Below are 22,800 nucleotides of genomic sequence, written 5' to 3'. Positions count from 1 at the left end.
ACCGTCTTCCGGGGAGGGAAGAGCGAGTGAGCAGCAGGAGGAAACGGTCCGCATTCCAGCGCTTTCTGGGAATCTGATGGGAGGCGCGGCGAGGCGCCATCCTGTTATCGCAGTCTGGGCGCCCACGGGCGGGCAGTCCGCTGCCAGAACGACGTCCGGTATTGCGTCCACCACAGCCTCTAGCCAACTGCTAATCACGGCCACCATTGCTAGTCGCTTACGTTCTCTACGTCCGGCGTAGCGGCTGCCTCGTCACGTTTACGTCCAGACTTTACTAACTGATAGGCAGCGGAAATAAGCATTCTTCGTGCCTCATTTAACACTCTGGATTAATTCGTGTTGTAGTGACCTTCGGTCTGAACACTGCTCTCATAGAACCGCATACGCTAGTCACCCTGTGTAGATGCTACATTCATTTCACCCTGGTTACTACAGTCGTGCTTGAGGACAGTATTATGGAAATGGAAGAGGATGCAGATGAAGATGAAACGGGAGATATGATACTGCGTGAAGAGTTTGACACAGTACTGAAAGACCTAAGCTGAAACAAGTCCCCGAGAGTAGACAACATTCCATTAGAACTACTGACAGCCTTGGAAGAGCCAGCTCTGACAAAACTCTACCATCTGGTGAGCAAGATGTATGAGACAGGTGAAATACCCTCAGACTTCAAGAAGAGTATAATAATTCCAATCCCACTGAAAGCAGGTGTCGACAGAAGTGAAAATAACCGAACTATCAGTGTAATACGTCACGGCTACAAATTACTAACGCCAATTCCTTACAGACGAATGGAAAAACTGGTAGAAGCCGACCTCGGGAAAGATCAGTTTCGATTCCGTAGAAACATTGGAAAACGTCAGCCAAAACTGACCAAACTACTTATCTTAGAAAATAGATTAAGGAAAGGCAAACCTACGTTTCTAGCATTTGTGGACTTAGAGAAAGCTTTTGACAAGGTTGACTGGAACACTTACTTTCAAATGCTGAAGGTCCCAGGGGTAAAATACAGGGAGCGAAAGGCTATTTACAATTTTTACAGAAAGCAGATGGCAGTTATAAGAGTCGAGGGGCATGAAAGGGAAGAATCGGTTGGGAAGGGAGTGAGAGAGGGTTGTAGCCTCTCCCAGATGCTATTCAATCTGTATATTGAGCAAGCAGTAAAGGAAACAAAGGATAAATTCGGAGTAGGTATTAAAATCCATGGAGAAGAAATAAAAACTTTGAGGTTCGCCGATGACATTGTAATTCTGTCAGAGACAGCAAAGGACTTGGAAGAGCAGTTGAACCGAATGGACAGTGTCTTGAAAAGAGGATATAAGATGAATATCAACGAAAGCAAAACGAGGATAGTGGAATGTAGTCGAATTAAGTCGGGTGATGCTGAAGGAATTGGATTAGGAAATGAGACACTTAAATTAGTGAGTTTTGCTATTTGGGGAGCAAAATAACTGATGAACGTCGAAGTAGCGGCGATACAAAATGTAGACTAGCAATGGCAAGGAAAGCCTTTCTGAAGAAGAGAAATTTGTTGACATCGAGTACAGATTTAAGTGTCAGGAAGTCGTTTCTGAAAGTATTTGTATGGAGTGTAGCTATGTATGGAAGTGAAACATGAACGATAAATAATTTGGACAAGAAGAGAACAGAAGCTTTCGAAATGTGGTGCTACGGAAGAATGCTGAAGATTAGATGGTAGATCACATAACTAATGAGGAGGTATTGAATAGAGTTGGGGAGAAGAGGAGTTTGTGGCACAACTTGACAAGAAGAAGGGACCGGTTGGTAGGACATGTTCTGAGGCATCAAGGGATCACAAATTTAGCATTGGAGGGCAGCGTGGAGGGTAAAAATCGTAGAGGGAGACCAAGAGATGAATACAGTAGCAGATACAGAAGGATGTAGGTTTCAGTGGGTACTGGGAGATGAAGAGGCTTGCACAGGACAGAGCGGAGAGCTGCATCAAACCAGTCTCTGGACTGAAGACCACAACAACAACAACAGTCTAGGACCTCCGTCCTTAACCGAAGTCGTTGAGAGTGGACGTTCATGAAAAACACGCACTATTTAAAAGGCACATTAAATTCAAAATTTTGAATATGCGGCAACGAAATTTTGTACCACGCATTACATGAAATTAACACATATAATGTTGAAGTTCTTTACATATATGAAATATGTTCGAAAAATTTCGGAAATTTGTCCACAAATTTTTTCTACGGTTGCCTTTTACTTATTGTGCATGGTCCCTTTCGAAATACTCTCTTTCACAATTGATACGCTGCTCCCCACGTCGTTTCCACTTCCGGAAGCAGTCTTGGTTCACCTCTTGCTGGATCGCGCGAAGCGCTGTCTGCAAATTTTCGTTTGTGTCATCTATCGTTGCAAATCTTCCTTTTATCAGGGTTTTCGACTTTGGAAATGAAAAAAGGTCCGCAGGGCGCATGCCTGGAGAGTACGGCGGCTGAGGCAGCAAAGTGATTTCGTTTTTTGTTCAATAGTCACTCACCAACAGAGATGAATGTGGGCGTGCTTTATCGTGATGCAAGAGCCATGAGTTGTCTCGTCACACCTCAGGCTGTTTCCTTCTCATATTTTCTCCCAGGCATCGCAACATACAGATTGTCCCTGTGTCATGAATTCATGACGAACTAATCCCTCAAACTCAAAGAAAACTATGGCTTTGACATTTGACATGAGGTGATGAGCTTTTGTTTGGGGAGCAGGGGGGGGGGGGGGGGGGGGAGTGCGCTTGGAGAACCTTTCCCGACCCATTGTGAAGACTGAACCTTGGTCTCAACATCATAACCGTAGATCCAAGTCTCATCACCAGTTATGAACATCTCGTTCTCATTTGCGCGATCCAAAAGCTCTTCATAGATTGCGAGGCGAAGCTCTTTCTGGTCTTGACTCCTGACCCGTGGGACGAAATTGGAGACAACACGAAGCATTTCAAGATTCAGGATTTGAGGACATGATCCAACTGAAACGTTACATTCTTCTGCAAACTCTCGGACGGTCAGTCTTTGGCACGCACAATTCCGTTGACGTCACAGGGATGAGCGTCATCAGTAGACGTCAAAGGACGTCCTGAAAGAGGGTCGTCTTTTACTTGCGTCGGGCCATTTTTAAACCGTGGGAACCATTCGTAACAGCGAGTACGGCTTAAACGCTCATCACCGTAGGCTTCCTGCATCATTCTGTACGTCCCTGTAAAGGTTTCCTTCAGTTTCACGCAAAGCTTAATGCAGACGCGTTGTTCCTCTAACTCAGGCATTTCGAAATTTCCAAACTGTGCGAAACAACGTTCTACTCAATATAGCACTGAACAATAGCTAACAGACATCTAAGAATGAAACTTCCGGCAGTTACACATTAAACACGGGCATGTGCAGGGACGTCTGCCACATTTTGCTCCAACACATGTATGGAATTCAGAAGTTTCATTTTTAATAAATAATGTATGTACCTTCTTCTCAGAAACTGATAAAAAGGTCTCTACAAAATTTATTTACGAATTTAATTCTGTACACACAATATGAAAATTCCAACCACTTTAGCACATTGCCCCTTATCTCAGCTTACACTCAGAATATCAAAATTTACTTCTGAGACATATTCATTTGATTTACAGAGCTAAGTGAACAAAATTTCATAGATTCTGAGACGAAGATACATAAACTTTGAAAAACATAATTTTCGGGAAATGCTGTGGTGTCACCGCCAGACACCACACTTGCTAGGTGGTAGCCTTTAAATCGGCCGCGGTCCGTTAGTATACGGCGGACCCCCGTGTCGCCACTGTCAGTGATAGCAGACCGAGCGCCACCACACGGCAGGTCTAGAGAGACCTACTGGCACTCGCCCCAGTTGTACAGCCGACGTTCATAGCCATGGTTCACTGACAACTACGCTCTCATTTGCCGAGACGATAGTTAGCATAGCCTTCAGCTACAATTGCTACGACCTAGCAAGGCGCCATAATCCTTTGCTATATATATTGTGGTTATAACATGTATCATCAAGTGCGATGTTCTACAATTGTAGATTAAAGTTAAGTATTCCAGAAGCTACGTACTTTTCTTTATAGCATTCATTACGTATCCTGTTTCAGACCTCACGCCAGCCTGCGTGAGTTTAAGCGCGTGCCTTTCTGCTTCCTCTCATTGTGTCTAGGCTGTCTTGTCTAGACCCAACAAATGCAATGTAAAGTTAATTCTGCCGTTTGTTCTTATGGCACCTCTACAGAAGCCCAAGATTTGTATCCAGGGGCCTCTTTCCCTTCAAGGCTTCTCTTCTCGTTTCTTATTTTCTTCCTTTTCTCCCCTACCAGGTCTTCAACTGACTTTTCAGCTGCACAGAGGCGCACAATTTTTCTTAAGACGTCTTGAGTGATATTTCCTATCTTAAAGCCCGTTCTCTGTAATATCTTCAGTCTCCCTACGTTCCCATCATTAAATACAATAACTGCATCGTAAGTTACAATTCTGACAACTGTAGCAGATGCAAGTGTCGTTATAGAGTATCGTTTCCATATGAGTGAATTCAGAGACGGCACGGAGTCTTAGATGATCCATAAAAACAAAGAACATATATCACAGACTTTTGGATGTATCCCGTGCAAGTCTCCTTGAAAGTAATCCGTGGAGTCGTTGTTCACCGAGCTGGTTATGAAGGGTTGCTTCAAAAAAGTGGGTGTAGCAAGATGTACGTGATACAGATTTAATTATTTTTCAGGCACTTGGCATGGGATTTCGTCATTGAAATATTGGGAACTTACTACACATTAGTTCTACTAATGTATAGTAAAATCACTAAATCACTACAGCCATGACCATGGAGCCAATGGCTGAGCGCAAGCTGACACCATACATCAGCAGTCCACGCTTTCTGTTCACGTCACTAGTCCAAAGGCACTCGTTTGAGTTGTGGTGTGAACGGTAGCCCACGCATGGGACGCTGGTTCCCTAGTCTCAGACCAATGGTGCAGGGTGACGCAGAATATTTCAGAGTGTCCATTACCTGTTCTCCGATGGCAGGCGTAGAAGGGAAAGGCTTACGATGTACTTCGTTCACAGTATAGCAAACCTTACTTGTCGCAGTCAGACGTGACTGACCGGAACCTCGACATTGGTATGCCTTCCCTGTCGTTCCCATGGAGTCTAGTGTCAGTTTCAGGACCCGAACAGTTGACCAAATTATGTCCCACATTGAGGCCCCCTCAAACACTATCAAGTGCTGGTAACGCTTTCTCACACGAGGACGCTGCACCTCCCTGTCGTTCATACTGATCACTCAACATCGGATACTGTTGACATCCATTATATACCCCGCCAGGTATCTTAACAACAGTAAACAAGAGCAACACCAACACACTCTAGTGGCGTTTCTATCTGTTATAGCAAATTGTAACGGTAATTATTTACACACCCTCCGACGGTGTGCGCGTGTACCGAGATACGTTGACATTCGACTATGTCTTCTGGATGCTTTATTTTTTTTCAGGCAATATATTTCTCCTTTTTGTAAACACTTTTGTTTCTACTCCACTTCTATACTTCGTTATTATCAGTTACTTTGCTGCCCATACAGTATAACTCATTTTCTACTTTCAGCCTTATTTCCTCATCTCCTTCCATCAGCATCACCTCGTTTAATTCGAGTACATTCTATTAACTTTGTTTCACTGACTCTGATAGTCGTATTATAACCAGACTAGTCTCCCATTCGGGCCACCGGAAGGGTACTGCAAAGCACGAGGTGACCATGAGAAAAAGACTGAACAACAAATGAAATTATAACGTTCTACAAGTCAGGGTGTCGAATGTCAGATGTTTGAACGTGATAGGGACGTTATAAAATCTGAAAAGGGAAATGCTGAGGCTCAATCTAGAAATAGTGGGGGTCGGTGAAGTGAAATGGAAATAAGTCAAGGATTTCTGGTCAAACGACTGTTGGGTAATATCAACAGCAACAGAAAATGGTATAACGGCAGTAGAATTCGTTACGAATAAGAAATGAGGGCAGAGACTTAGTTTCTGTGAATAGTTGAGTGTAAGGTTTGTTATCATCAGAATCGACAGCAAACCAACACCGACAACGATAGTTCAGGTATATACGCCGAAGATGCAGAGATGGAGAAACTATATGAGGAAATTCAACTTGAAATTCAGCGCTCGTGGCTTAGGGATAGGATCATTGATTTGCAGTCAAAACGTCCTCGGTCCCAGGATCAAAACTAGCCGCCACTTAGATTTTGGCGACTGTAGGCTTCCGGCCTAACAAGTCTTCCTCATTCTGTCAACGGCTTTGTCAAAGAGGGCGGTGGAGTGGACAGAGGTTATAAAATAAATAAAATAAATAAATAAAAATATAATATATTGTTATTTAGATATTGATTATTCTATCTGTATGATGGTGATTGTGATTGCAATTGTATTTGCTTATCTGGAACGTGGGCGTTTAATTATTCGGTATCAGACGCTTGACAATGGCTTTTTCGTAAAGGCAATGTTACTCGTAGTTGACCGTGAAATAAAACTGAATAATCGGACTTCGTAATTAAATCGTTTCCAAAGACTGCTGCGGTAGGTGCGGACTCATAATCTAAATCTCAATATTACAATAATTTGCCAGCCATGCCAATACATCGTACAGAGGTGATTGTCTACTAAACATAAAAAAGTTACACAGTTAGTTAAATCAGATATATTCAATGAATAAGCCTACAGTTCATAATCCTACTTACTTTTATAAATATAATTCCTTACAGAATCGAGTGCCTAGTGTGGTTGCAACTCGCAGTATTCTTCTATAACATGAAATATGGCGGTGTGCCAGACAATAAAATAAAATACGTGCTTCTCGCACCACTTCTACCAGAGCTCTCTCTTTCTTAATCAAAAACATAAGAGTAACGTAATTGTGCTTTTGTTTTATCAGCGACACAGCGCTGCAGTTGTGTGCCATAGGCTTTATTTATTTGTCACTGATTATTTATTTAATTAATATTTCGCGTTTCCGCGGAAACTCACGCTCGGCATGCAAATGTGCCTTTATATTGCCCCCTGAATTGCGAGGCGAAAGGACACACCTGCAGGCGAGCAATTCACCTAAAGGCACAAGAAAATCTAAGTTATCTACAACTATTTACATGACTTACATTACACATTATACACATTATATACAAAATTTGAATGACGCGGGTGCACCGTAAAAGTTCTTATGTTGGCAGATAGAGTGCGCGCATGCGCAGAAGCGTCTGTGTAACTGCGGGACTGCCGTTATATCGTACAGTTAGATCACGCGGCACAGTATTGCAGTTCATATTGTTCGTGTGCATGCGTTTTTCAGTCGTTGCACAAAGAAAATATTCAACCAAGATTACATATGAAGACTACATTCTATGACAGGTAACTTAGTTTTAAATTTACAATATTTGTTATAACACAATACAACTTAGATTGTTGAATGTTCTTAGTTACATAGTATTGTTTTGAAATACTTCAAAGAAAAATGTCCGTATTTTTCAGGTGCGTTGACCTATACACATCGTGTCGTTATTACAGTTCATATTCATCCGCTGCACAATAATTTTTTACAGCTTAGTATCGTCGTGGTAAAGTTTTTTTGATCACAGTAACATCGTTGTATAACAACGTGATTAATACATAAGCGTGTCCATTTCTCATTTCCATTATAGTCGTAGTGATGCAGTTGGTTGTGACTAAAAGCATTGCTTATTACAGATCAGACGTGACCCGTCGAGTAATTGGCCCACGTGCAGTTCGTTTTTTACATTCCGTGGAAGCTTGGTTGCAGAACCTTGGACGGCACATAGCTGGCGTCGATCCTTGGACAGTCCAGGTAAGAGTGGCCGTCACATTTCGAGAACATTTCATTCCCTGAATTTCCAACCAAAATTCTTCCACCCGTCGTGTTGTTTTCTGGACAGGCACTTTGTGTCCATTTAATCCAGCTAACATCTTGAAGTTGGGTACTGTAGTAATGTCACTAGACGATGCACGAATTATGCGCTTCACATTTTCAGTTTTTTGCTGAATATAGCTCACCTCAATGTTCGTAGTTATTAATCAAGGAAATCGTTCATCGCGTTTACATTGATACGCTGCATAATGAATGGCATTAACAGTTTCTTTCACATAGGTTTCCGCGTAGTTGCAGAGTTAGTAATGTTCGTTAATGTCCGTGAACAGTGGTTCACTATGCAATGTCTTTTTGGCACTCGTTTTGTTCAAATTTTTACATAGTAACAGTTACACTATACATCAGTTAAAAAAAAAAATAATTATACATACACACGTCACATATTTTCTTAGCATAAACATAATATAGTTGCACATAAACATGTTTACATCATCATTACATCGCTATAGGCTATTACATTGCGTCACATTTGATTTCATGAATTGCAGATATTTACATCCTCTTCAGCGGTTTTGCTGGGATATTATCGATGTTTTTTGTGATGTCATCTGAAATTAAGATAGGTTAGACACAACATTCATTACATCAGTAGGCAAGACCAGGCGTTTTCACTACTCAATAAATATTCAAAATAGTAAGAGAGAGAAAATGTTCGATTCCTCGCGTTTTGTGCGTGTGTGTAGAGTGTCTGTGTGGCCTTGACTACTGATAGATGCTTTTCGTGTTGAGAGATGTGCGTCTAATCTATTTCTCAAAGTAAAAGATCGCTTCACGGATGACGTCTGTCAGTTCGTCAGGTGTCACACCAAGTCAGTGGTACCTTCAGTAACAAATGTTCCGTGAAAAATTAATATGTCATCCACTGCTACGTAATCATAAATTTTACTTTAATATTCCGTCTTTCAGGTGGAGACGCGCGCTGAAAGAAGAGTTCTTCTGTCTTCAACTGCGTCACTGGAACCGCTGAAATGAAAATTTCTATACTACTTATTATCTGTGTTGTAACAACAGAGTTTTTCGAGTTGCTTAGCAATATTTTGATGGGTATGACTTTGACATTATTCAGCATGAAATGCTCTACGATCTCGGTGTGCGTATAGCCCAATAATTTTGTTAGTTCTAGGATGTTGTAACAGATACGCACCAGGATGCGGTATGTTAACAATTACATAAGGTCCTTCATATAGCAGACGCCACTTAGCGTTGCGTCGTTTGAGTGCTACAGATTTATGATGAGAACGAAGTAGTACAAGCATTCCTACCTCGAATTTTTGTTTTCTTTTTATTATGTTTCTGTGATGTTTGTTTCGTATTTGTGCGTGATGTGTCAATGTAGTCAATACTTCTTTTATTTTCTGTTCAGGTGTGATTCCCTTGTCTGACAACTTAGGTAATGGTTCTATCCACTGATCGTTCTGTTTGCAATTGAACATGATCTCGTTAGGTGTGTAATTCGTATCGTAAATATTTAAGTTATTGTGTACGTCTTCGAAAAGACTTAGGTAGGACACCCAATTAGTATGTTTTGATGAAATATAGGTCCTCATGAATCGATTTAATTCTCGGAAAAGTCTCTCAGTCGCGTTACATTGTGGACTAAACCTCGAAATAAATATACTTTTCATGTTATTGTCCTTCAAGAAATTTCTCCATTTGTACCCAGAGTAGTATGCTGCATTATCTGATAGAATTGCTTTAGGTTTTCCCACGTGCGTCAGGTAATCACTTGAGAATCTTCGTATTATAGCATTTGCAGTGGCGGATTTTAAAGCATAAAGTTTTACATGTTTAGAAAATATATCGTAAAAAGCTAAGATATATTTGACGCCTCCAGAGCTTGCTGGATGCGGTCCACTGATGTCAGTACACAGAATTTCCAGGGGTTTACTGGGTAAAATAGAATGTAAATCTGTTTTTGTGGATAAATTCTGAGGTTTTGATTTTTGACATATGACACATGTTTTTAGTTCCCTGTAAATTTTTCTTCTCATATTGCTAAAATAACAGTATGTGCTGAGCTTTGCCAAACACTTTTTCGTCCCATAATGACCCCAAACTAAGTGTGTGTGCCAAATTAGATTACGTTCAGACTCTTTGGGAATGCATACACACCAGTTAGTAGCATTTGGATGTCGGCGGTAAAATAACACATCATTGTGTAACTTGTAATACTTAGTCAAAGGATGATTGTGTTTTTCTACCAGTAATGTTATTATCTTATACCAGTGAGGATCAGATTTTTGTAATTCAGCCATGTTTCTGCACATGTCAATATAATATTGGTGATACTGCTTGTCTTGCATTAAGAGAATCCTGTAGTCATTTATATTTTCTAAGTCACTGTTGGTATCATTCATACCTTGTGGAAGTCTAGACAAAGTGTCTGCAATGGTGTTGTCCTTACCTCTTATGTACTTAATTTCAAAAGAGTAGTTCTGAAGTGTAACTGCCCATCGTGATAGTCTAGGATGTACAAGTTTACAAGTTAACAAAAATGTCAGGGCCTGGTGATCGGTGTAAATTACCGTATGTTTTCCAAATAAATAATAATTGAATTTCTTGAATGCCCATACTATGGAAAGTGTTTCTAACTCAGTGGTGGAGTATGTACGCTCACATTCAGTTAGAGTGCGACTCGCAAACCCAGTAATTCTTATCTGTTCCTCCTCTTTATTCTTTACAACTTGAAATAAGCAACAGCACAAGCCAGTACGCGAAGCGTCACAAGTCATACAAAAATCTAAATTGAAATCTGGATGGCTCAATATGTTAGCATTCACTAAAGCATGTTTAATTGTATTAAAGTCATTCTGGCACTGTTCCGACCAGATCCAAACTTGATTCTTTCTGAGTAGATTTAGCAGATGTTTACTGTACAAAAGTGGTTGTGGCAAAAAACGTCTGAAAAATGAACATAGCCCAAGGAATGATTTTAACTGCTTTTTAGTTCGAGGGCTAGGAAAGTTTCTGATAGCATCTAATTTACTGGGATCCGGACGTATGCCCTGTGAATTAATGATATGTCCTAAATACTTTATCTCACTGCAACCAAATTTTGATTTTCTTAGGTTGGCTGTGACTCCAGCTTGTGCAAATTTTTCTAAAATTCTTTGAAGAGTGTCAACGTGTTCATTCCAAGATTGTGTAGCTATCAGTATATCATCTACATAGTGTGTGACTGTCTCAACTAAATCGTCGCCAAGCACGGTATCCAGGGCTGTAATGAATACCCCCGAGCTGACATTCAGTCCGAAGGGTAGAACACAAAACTGATAGGTTCGCCCCCCGAACATAAATGCAGTATATTTCCGAGAATCAGGAGTGATACCCACCTGCCAAAACGAATTAACGAGATCTATTGTGGAAAAATATTTTGCATCTAGAAATTTCTGTAATTGCTCTTCTAAATTTTCAGGTTTTGTGTGAACCGGTAAAATTATTTCATTAATAGCTCGTGCGTCTAACACTAACCTAATGCTTCCATTTGATTTTTTGACAACAAGTAGAGGACTACAATAAGGTGAGGTGGGTGGTTCAATGACCTTCCAGTCTAACATTTGTTTTAATTCTTGCCACACAGCAGGTCGTTGAGATAACGGTACGTTATATGTCTTATGGTAGAAGATCTTGTGAGGCTTAACTTCAATCTTGTACACATACGTGTTGATAACACCTAATCGTTTGGTAAAAACTTGTAAATATTTGGATAACACTTCCTGTAGTTTTATACGTTCATGTACACTGAGAGCTGTAGCTTCACTTATCTTATGATCAAGCAATGTTTTCAAGTCCATTATCTCTGTGTCAGATGAGTGTGTTTGCATGTCTTGAATGTCATTGTCAAGTACTAACTGAACCTTGTACCCTGTACAGTGTTTGTCATGCTTTAGAGTTCTCCTGTCCAAATCAATAATAATTACACTGCCTTTATCATTTAAAATACATTTACCTTTGGAGAAGTCTATAATGCAGTCCTTCTCGCTCATAATATCTATTCCTAATATGCAATTTGTCACAAGGTTTTGTACAACCAGGAATGGCCATTGTACAGTTCCATTACCTATTTTAACGTTTACAAAAACTTGCTTCGTAACCCTACATGACTTATTACCTAGTGCAGTAGTTATTTTACAGTTTTGGGCAGGAAACTCAGGCACAGGTTCCAATTCACACATCTTTTTATAGAAATTAAAAGACAAAACGCTCACAGCTGCACCTGTATCTAGGATAATAGTAGTTGGAATCCCACCTACTACACCAGTAGTAGATGCTAAAACAATTTCATTTGTGTTTAAACGACATTGTGTACTGTCTTGTAAAAGTTCATCTGATATATTGTTATTGTGGTTGTATCTTATAAATAAAACAGGTAGTTTTTGTTTAGAATTACTCGGCATATCATTATTCTGTTGTTCAAGTGTGGTGTCAAATAACTGATTAACATTGAAGTCGCCCCCCAAGAATTCTTCAGCCACGACCTGGGGCAAAGTAGTGACTGTTTCTAGTTTGTTGGATTAGCATTTGTACTAGGTACTGACACAGATTGAGGTTGTGCATCAGGTGTCATTTCTATTATATTCACATTCGGATATTGCCTATTACGATCTCCAAACTTTTGCGGTTGTTGTTGCTGTTGCGCATTATAACTTACCTGTCGGTCGTAAGGTATGCTCCAATTTTGACCTGGTGGCTGCTGTGGTAAAGCAGAGTTTGAATGAAAGTACTGATCGTTACGAGTCCAACCTTGATGCTGTCTTGGCTCGTAGTTACTATTATTTCTATTTCTGTTTGTGTTTTTGTTATTACCTTTGTATCCGTTGTTACCGTTGTAGTTATTACCGCGGTGCCTCTTGTATGGATTGCCGCATGAAATGTTATTACTGTTGTAACTATTGTTTGTATTGGAATACGCGTGTTGATTTTGATTTCCGTATTGAGACGGCATGTGAGTTTGCTGTTTTTGTTGTACCGCGTATCCAACTGTGGGCGCGCCAGAATTGTGTTGGCAAGCCTGCATGTTTTGCATACCACTAGTGTAAACATTGTGGCTGCTGTTTTGCCGCGCGAAGCGCTGATCTTCAAGTAACATGTCAACCGAATCTAAAGCTGTTAAAAAATAATCTGAATCGTCATCCGGGATATGTAGGAGTTTTTCTTTAATGTTGAAAGGCAATTTGGCCTTCAACGCACGGAGTATATCACGCGTTGCGACTGGTTCGTCTAAAAAATGTCCCATGTTCAAGTATTTTTCAAAATATCTGCGTAAGTTACCATTTTTACTGTTAAAAGTTTCAGGTTCTAAAATTTGTCTTCTGAGTCGCTCCTGGACGGATTGCGACCAGAATTTGTTCAGAAAAGCACGCTCAAACTCACTGTACGTGGTACATACGTCAGCTTGACTGTATGCCCAGACAGCTGCATCGCCTTGGATGTAACCGACAATATATGAAATCTTTTTCCGGTCACTCCAAGTGCGTGGAAATGCGTTACTAAAAGATTTAAGAAAAATCACCGGATGAATGGTTCGTTTTTCTGGGATAAAAATCTGAAATTGCCTGTGTTTCATTAAGCTTTCATCTTCCTTCGCATTGTGATATGGATTTATTCCACTGTAATTACTGGTATGTTCAGCTGGCGAGTAATTACGATAATGTTGCTGTGGTTTACCATGATAATAGCTTGTGTTTGTGTTTCCACATCGTGGTATGTGTTGTAGTCGTGGTGTGTTTTGTTCTTGTGTATTTGTCGTGTGCGGAATGTGTGTATCATACTCGAATGTATATTGGTTTCTGAACTGTACATTTTGACTGATATTTTCGTTACATTCAGACTGTAGTTGATCGGTGAATTGTCTCATGGGTGCAGTGACGGATTGTACTGCGTCACTGATCAGCTGTTTGTTATTAGTAATGTATTGCGCTACGGAGTCGTGCACAATTGTTGGTAAATTTTCACGTAAGCATCTATCAAAATGTTTGTCTTTGTTCTCAACCCAATCATGAAATTCTTTATTAATATTTTGAAAATGAGCTGTGGCATCAGATTGTAAGATGTCAGTCAGGTGTTGTTCAACATTGTCAAATTTATTCTGTACGTCAGTAATTCGTTTTTCAAGATTGTCATGTACTGAAGGATATGTTTGAATTTGTTCAGTAAGAACTTCACACGTGACATTAAGGTTTTTTACTTGTGTCTGTAAAAGTGCTACGTCAGTTGTAGTCTTTTCTTGTCTCGTATTGAGCTGGGAAAATTTAGTACTGGGTTCGGTCATCTGTTTGGTCAGTGTGGCGTCTATAAGTTCCACACGCTTACATAAAGTGTCATTACCTATCTTGATTGCTATGAGATCAGATTTGATTTCGTCATTTTGTGTTTTTAACTGTTCATTTTGTGTCTCTAATTGTGCCTTTAAGGTTGCCATGTTTTCGGCGTTTTGTTTCATTAGCATTTGTAACATGTCGGCAATGTTTACCGTTTGCAAGGTCTCTGCCCCCGCCGCGTCATTAGACGTGACGTCATGCATTAACATGGGCTCTGATTGAGATTTTGAAATTTTTGTAGTGGACGGCCTATCGTCAAAATTTTCGTCAACACTTGCGTCAATGTTTGATGAATCGTCACTATCGGTTGCTGTCGTAAAGTCATTTTCTAACACTTGTCTCACGTCCGAGTCGGATTGCGTCTGAATAGTACGTCCTTGCTGTTCCATTTTTGCGTATTGTTTTCTAGTTATTACCATGCCACACGTGATATATGTTTCAAGAAAATTTTTGACACTGATTTTAAAATAAAATGTAGTTGAGCATGAATCGCTCGTAGCAACAATGGCTGTCTGTTAATTTAAAAATATAAACTGAATTTGAGATTATTGGTAATGGCTGCTGGCCATGTTACATGATATCGTACAGAAGTCGGCCATATTGTACACTCGTGTATTGGTATTGTTGCATACGTTATTGTTTAGGGAAAAGTACTGAGAATGAAATTTATCACTGAAACTGTTATGCAGGAAAGAAACACTACAGAATTTACTGAAAAGCTAATACACTGAATTATACGTCTGGTCAAGCCTACCAATGCAAAGATGCTGCGTCTTACCTTACTTTGCTGGAAGTTTCATTGCGTCTTCCCGCAAAATTTCAGAATTGGAAAATATCTTCAGATTTTGTTATCTCTCATACATTGACGTCCAGGTCCAGAAAGTTGATTTTTTACATGAAACAAAGAGAACAATGTAACAAATGACAAAATAACAAGTCCAACACGCAGTCGCCAATATAAAATAAATAAAATAAATAAATAAAAATATAATATATTGTTATTTAGATATTGATTATTCTATCTGTATGATGGTGATTGTGATTGCAATTGTATTTACTTATCTGGAACGTGGGCGTTTAATTATTCGGTATCAGACGCTTGACAATGGCTTTTTCGTAAAGGCAATGTTACTTGTAGTTGACCGTGAAATAAAACTGAATAATCGGACTTCGTAATTAAATCGTTTCCAAAGACTGCTGCGGTAGGTGCGGACTCATAATCTAAATCTCAATATTACAATAATTTGCCAGCCATGCCAATACGTCGTACAGAGGTGATTGTCTACTAAACATAAAAAAGTTACACAGTTAGTTAAATCAGATATATTCAATGAATAAGCCTACAGTTCATAACCCTACTTACTTTTATAAATATAATTCTTTACAGAATCGAGTGCCTAGTGTGGTTGCAACTCGCAGTATTCTTCTATAACATGAAATATGGCGGTGTGCCAGACAATAAAATAAAATACGTGCTTCTCGCACCACTTCTACCAGAGCTCTCTCTTTCTTAATCAAAAACATAAGAGTAACGTAATTGTGCTTTTGTTTTATCAGCGACACAGCGCTGCAGTTGTGTGCCATAGGCTTTATTTATTTGTCACTGATTATTTATTTAATTAATATTTCGCGTTTCCGCGGAAACTCACGCTCGGCATGCAAATGTGCCTTTATAAGGTCCAGGGCACTCTCTTGTCCTTCGGATGGGTAAATGCCCCTAAAGGCGGTAGAATCAGCAATTATGAACGCATGAGGATGCAGAAAGCAACGGAAACCACTGCAGTAAAGACAATAACTTGTATCCACAGGACACGTGGAAAGAAATGGAAAAAGCGTCATGATGATCTCTCCATTGGCAAAACATTCCGGAATCATCCCCCATTCGGATCTCCGGGAGGAGACTACCAAAGGGGAGGTGTCCATGAGACAAAGATTGAACAGCCAACGAAGGGATAACGTTCTACGAGTCGAGGTGTGAAATTTCCGAAGCTTGAACCTGGTAGGGGAAACTAGAAAATCTGATAAGGGAAATACAGAGGCTCTATCTATATATATGTGGGAGTCAATGAAGTGAAATAGAAAAAAAGGGAAGGATTACTGGTCAGATGAGTATAGAGTGCCGGCCGCGGTGGTCTCGCGGTTCTAGGCGCGGAGTCCGGAACCGTGCGACTGCTACGGTCGCAGGTTCGAATCCTGCCTCGGGCATGGATGTGTGTGATGTCCTTAGGTTAGTTAGGTTTAAGTAGTTCCAAGTTCTAGGGGACTGATGACCACAGCAGTTGAGTCCCATAGTGCTCAGAGCCATTTGAACCATTTTTGAATATAGAGTAATATAAACATCAGCAGAAGATGGTATGACGGGAGCAGGATTCGTTACGAATAGGAAGATGGGACAGAGAATTTGTTACTGTGAATAGTTCAGTGATAGGGTTGTTCCTGTCAGAATCGACGCCAATCCTACACCGACAACGATATTTCAACTATAAATGCTGACGTCGCAAGCTGAAGATGAATAGATAAAGTATATGAGGATACTGAAAGGGTAATACAGTACGTAAAGGGGGCTGAAAATCTAATGGTTACGGAGACTGGAATTCAGCTGTAGGGGAAGAAGTAGAGGAGCAGGTTAAGCAAACATGGGTTTGGGTGAAGGAATGAGAGAGGAGAAAGACTAAATGAGTTCTGTAATCAGTTCCAGCTAGTAATTTCGAATAGTCCGTTCAAGAATCACGAGGAGGTATACTTGGAAAAGGCCAGGTGTTACCGGGAGATTTCGTTAGATTACACCGTAGTCAGACAGTGATTCCGAAATCAGGTACTGGATTCTACGGCGTACCCAGAAGCAGATACGGACTCAGACCAGAATGTAGTAGTGATGAAGAGTAGGCTGAAATTTAAGAGCTTAATCAGGAAAAATCAATACGCAAAGAAATGGTATACGGAAGTAGTACGGAAAGAGAAGATACGTTTGATGTTCTCTAAAGTTATACATACAGCAGTAAGGAATAGCTCAGTGGGCTGCAACAAGGCTTGTATCGATTAATCGAAATTCATTATACCAAACTTGTAGAGAGTTTAGCAAAGATGAATATCGCGACCTATTACAAACGAAGTATAATAGTAGGAAATGAAAATGCTGAACAAACAATCAATTCTTGGTCTGTAATAATGTTTATGGAGAGAAAGTATCTCAACACCATGAAGGAGAGTTCGAAGTACATACCCACAAGGAATGACAATAGACCACGCTGTTCAGCGTAAGTACCTCAGAGAGACCAAATAATTGTACATGTTTAGCATAGATGCAAACTGTGAAGGAATTACGATAATGGGGCTGGCATTTCGTCTAACACAGACATTCAGTAAGAAAGGTATCAAAGTTAAGGCAAAGCTAAGAAATAATCGTCAATCTGCTCTGAGTACATACATGCCTCAGAGCGCCTAGTGTTGACAAGAAAACGCAGTGAAGAGAGAATGAAGACCTGCCCTAAGAAAAGACGGGGATACTTAGCGAAGTGCATTACCGAAGAACAATGCAACACAATGTAAGCGTGCCACATGGTCAGGGGGGGGGGGGGGCGATGTTCTTTGAAAGTAGAAATTGGTTGGGCACTGTGTCAACAGTGCGAGTTTCTGAGCCAAATGCGTAAGAGTTTTGAAGGAGAAGCAAAGTGGGAGCAGAGAGTAGAGAGAGAAAATACGGCTCGTGGAGAGGTAGAGAGAGTCTAGTGTAAAACAATGTTATATTAAATACTGTGATTACATAATATAAGATAAATGCTGATAAAAAGTAAGAAGTGGAAGTGCGATAAAATGGTGCTTTAATCAAAAAATTCAGGGGAAGTTTATGTAATAAGAAGTTATTGGGGAAGGAGCGTCAAATTCAAATGCCTCAAGAGTTTAACATTAACATTACTAATCGCACGCACATAAAAGGCTGTAATTTCTTAAACGGTAACTAATTTATGCTTCTATAATTTTAGTGAGAAATATAGTCGCTTAGACCTCACCAGAGCGAAAATAATTGTAAGGACATTGAGGGGTGTGAGTGGAAAGTGAAGCATTTCTAGTTTGAAACTGTTGTGTAATATGCAGTGACTATAATTGCAAAACCTTGTTATCAGTTATTACATATAACCCAGAAAGCAGTACAAGAACCCAAACACAAATTTATAAAGAGAATTTAATTTCATGGAGAAAAATAAAAACTCTGAGGTTCGTCAACGACATTGTACGAGGGCGTGTCAAAAAGCAATGTGTCCGAATTTATTAAGTGAAAACAGTTAAAGCTTTTTAAGTAAAACAACGTTATTAACGTTCTACGTCTTTATTCTTCACGTCCTTATTCTAGTTTCTTGACATAGTTACCCTGATGATGAACAGATTTCTCACAACGAGAGACGTCACTGTAGAATGTTTGACCTAGTTGACAGGGCTACAACCTCATCACTACCTGCACCACTGCGTTACCATCCAAGTAAAGATCTCATATTCATGACATGTTATTATGTGTGAACACACTTCAACTGTTATTGAGATCAGAATAAATAATTGTGAAGCATTACTTTTCAGCACACCCTCATTAATTCTGTCACAGACAGCAAAGAACTTTGAAGAACATTTAAATGGAATGGATACTGTACTGAAAAGAGTTGAAAAGCTGAAAGTCAACAAAAAACAAGGCTGCTACAACGTACTCGAACTAAATAATGCAACAAATTAGTGAATTAGACACTAAAAGTAATAACCGAGTTTTGATATTTGAGTTTCAAAATAACTGACGGTAGCCGAAGTAGACAGGACATAAAACAAGACACTGTAGCACGAATAGCATTTTTGAAAAAGAGGAATTTCTTAACACCTGATATAAAATTAACTATTAGGAATTTTTTTCTGAAGATCTTTGTCTGGATTGTCGCCTGTATGAAAATGGTACCAGGGCGATAAACAGTCCAGACAAGAAGAGAATGGAGACTTCTGAAATGTGGTCCCACAGAAGAATGCTGAAGATTAGACGGGTACACTGAATAACTAATGAGAAAGTGATGAACAAAGCTGGCTCAAAAAATATTTACGCTACAACTTGAAGAATAGATGGAATCGTTTGAGAAGACACATCCTGAGGCATGAAGTAATCATCAGTTTGGTAATGAAGGGAAGTGCAGGGACTAAAAATTGCAGAAGGTTAAATAAAATAAGGAGCGTATTAAACCACTCTGTGCACTGAAGACGACAAAAAGCCAGGGCATTATATTACCTGTTAAATTACAACGAACAGCGCTGCAGCTGTACCAAAAGAAGGAAAAAAGGGACAGTGGATTGGTAACAGACGAAGCAGCTTTTAACTTTCTCCTGTTTATTCGTGTGTAATTTCCTTACCACCAATGTCCTTGATCAAATCTATTACCGCTAAACAAGCATTTGAAATGCAGAGAGAAGAGAAGTGTTCCAACACGTGGCAGAGCATCAGACGCATACAATAGTTAACTACCATATTATTTTAACACCTATCAACAATGCATGAGACTAAAGTCACGAAGAGAATCTCTAACCGCAAGCCCAGCGGGAGTAATGGTTTGCCAACATAAGGAATAATCTGTCAGAAATAAACATTACAGAGCAGAACATACTGAACAGGAAGACTTCCGAGACTAATGGCTCTGAGCACTATGGGACTTAACATCTTAGGTCATCAGTCCCCTAAAACTTAGAACTACTTAAACCTAACTAACCTAAGGACATCACACACGTCCATGCCCGAGGCAGGATTCAAACCTGCGACCGTAGCAGTCCCGCGGTTCCGGACTGCAGCGCCTAGAACCGCACGGCCACCGCGGCCGGCCCGAAACTAATACAACGATTTTACTAACGGAGTAGCAATGGCGTTTATTGTCCTTCACTTATACCGTAAAACGCAGCTCGCTAGCCTGCGAGATGGGGAAGTGAGCCACACCCGGATAGGGTCAACGCGAAGAATTAACAACCGTGAGCTGGTATACTGGCCAGCCTGAGTTTAGTTTTACGGCGTACTCCCAGGCTCGTTTTAGCAAACGCTGGGCTAGTCCCCAAATTCCGCCACAGAAAGAAGTTTACACGATTCATAGACAGAGAGCGCCCAGGATTTCCCTTCCTAGATTACCTTGACAACTGTGGCGTCAGGAAGCGCATACAGCCACAAATTTACATCCTAAACCAAAATATGCCACATCTTGTAAATGTGGACACCGTATTACACGGGATAAACGCTAGGGAAGCGAAGAGAGATTAACAATGGCGTGTCTTCTGATTTCGTGAAGACATCAGAAAACATTCAAATTTCTTTTGTGAATCTCAATCCAAAGGCTCAATACGTATTCGCATGGGAGCTGATAACATTACCGCTGAGTGCCCATAACCCGAAAACACACAATACCTATATGCCTATCTTTTTAGTATCGGATTTTGGAAATGGCAGATGAATGTTGCTCCTGTACCAGGTGCATAAGAAATATATAGGACAAACATCATTTCGAGTAGGATATCTGTTTTGTTAGAAAAATTCGGTCAACTTTCTGTGTTTCTGTGGTACCTTCCAGCGATCGTAGTTCCACGCCCAAGATTGGTAACGTGTATCGATACCAAAGACGTTAGCGAGGTCTGTGTGTGTGCGTGTGTGAAATCGTATGGGACTTAACTGCTAAGGTCATCAGTCCCTAAGCTTACACACTACTTAACCTAAATTACCCTAAGGACAAACACACACACCCATGCCCGAGGGAGGACTCAAACCTCCGCCGGGATCAGCCGCACAGTCCATGACTGCAGCGCCTTGGACCGCTCGGCTAATCCCGTGCGGCTAGCGAGGTCTCCCTGCAGTCCGCAGTGACATATGAGAGACACTGATCAAGACCGCGGCACCCCACACAGCACAGGAGCAAACAGTGGTCAATATAGAGCCGAGCACAGAAGTCCTCTGCCCCATTTCATCATCTCATCTGAAGGAGTCAAAATTGTTAAGTAGCACTAACGATTTGTTAAATTTTTGTGATGTACTTTAGTAAATGTTGGACATTTTATCTCAAGAGAACACTTTGTTAATTATTGCATCAGGTGATGCTTTACTAGTCAGTCACAGGTGCAAATTATTCAGTGCCTCCGTGACAAGCAATAGCGCCTAAGTTAAGTAAATCTTTTATTCATTAATGTAAAAAAGAACTAATATTACATGGGTTCTAGTCCGATGGGCCTTCTTCCATAGCAATCAAATAACCCACAATTATGGGCGGAGGAAATCAGTTTCATCTAGTTACAACAGTTTCTCTTTTAAATGTTTATTTCCGGTACGTATTTCGGAGGAAAAAGTTCCATGATTAAAGGTTTTCGTAATTCACATGAGGACTTCCGTCATGAAAGAGTTGCACATGACACATTTATGTCGTTATATGAAAGTACATACTCATAAAAGAATGTGAAATGCATCGAAGCAGCAGTGACGGAAAGAAAAGAAAGACTCAAGTACTGGGTTAAAATTTAGGTTGAAAGGATATCAATGATAAGATTCGCTGAAGAGAATGCTATCCTCAGTTAAAGTGAAGATGAATTACAGGCTCTTTGGAACAGACAGTTCATTGAGTACGAAAGTAATGAGAATTAGCAGAAATGAGAACAACGAAGAATCATCAAACCTAACGATCACGAAGTAGATGAAGTTAGGGAAATCCGCTACCTAGACAGGAAAGTAAACCATGACGGATGGAGCAAGGATATAAAAAGCAGACGAGCATTAGCAAAACAAGGCGTTCCTTGCCAAGAGAAGTTTACTAGCACCAAATATATGCATTAATTTGGGGAAGAAATTTGTGAGAATATACGTTTTGAGCAAAGCATTATATGGTAGTGAAACATGGACTGTGGGAAAGCCGAGACAGAAGAGAATCGAAGCATTTGAGATGTGGTGCTACAGAAGAGTATTTAAAAGGTGGGCTGATAAGGCGCGGTAGGAATAGGTTCTCCGCAGAAAAGGCCAGGAAAGAAATGTATGGAAATCAATGACAAGCAAAAGGGACGTCCAACGTCTTCCTTGGTATTACAGGGAGCTCTAGTTGGAAAAAAACTGAGGGGGAAGACCGAAATTGGAGTATATTCAGCAAATAATTGAGGACGTAAGTTGCAGGTGCCGTCCTGAGATGAAAATCACGTGAGCTCTATTAAATGCAAAGGAACTTCGAAAGGAAACATTAAAAATTAGCACGGATAGGGATCGAAGGGTGCACTGGCTGAGGCTCCATTTTTTATTTTTGAAGTCCCCAGCTGTCCATATGTATACAAATAAAACTGCAAATTTTCATTTGTTCAAAACTTTGAATCTCCGAAATTTCCCTACCGATTGCTTAGGAATTTTCATATAACGATGCATTCGAATACGCGTGCAATTTTAAATACCTACATTGCCATATATAATATTCAGATATATATGTAATAACTCTAGGAGAAATCCCTATGAAAATGTAAACGGGGAAAGGAGATGGACAGAGAAGTGGAAGGAAATGAAAAT

This window comes from Schistocerca piceifrons, chromosome 6, assembly GCF_021461385.2.
Source record: "Schistocerca piceifrons isolate TAMUIC-IGC-003096 chromosome 6, iqSchPice1.1, whole genome shotgun sequence".
Taxonomy (NCBI): domain Eukaryota; kingdom Metazoa; phylum Arthropoda; class Insecta; order Orthoptera; family Acrididae; genus Schistocerca; species Schistocerca piceifrons.
This window is presented reverse-complemented; position numbering follows the sequence as displayed.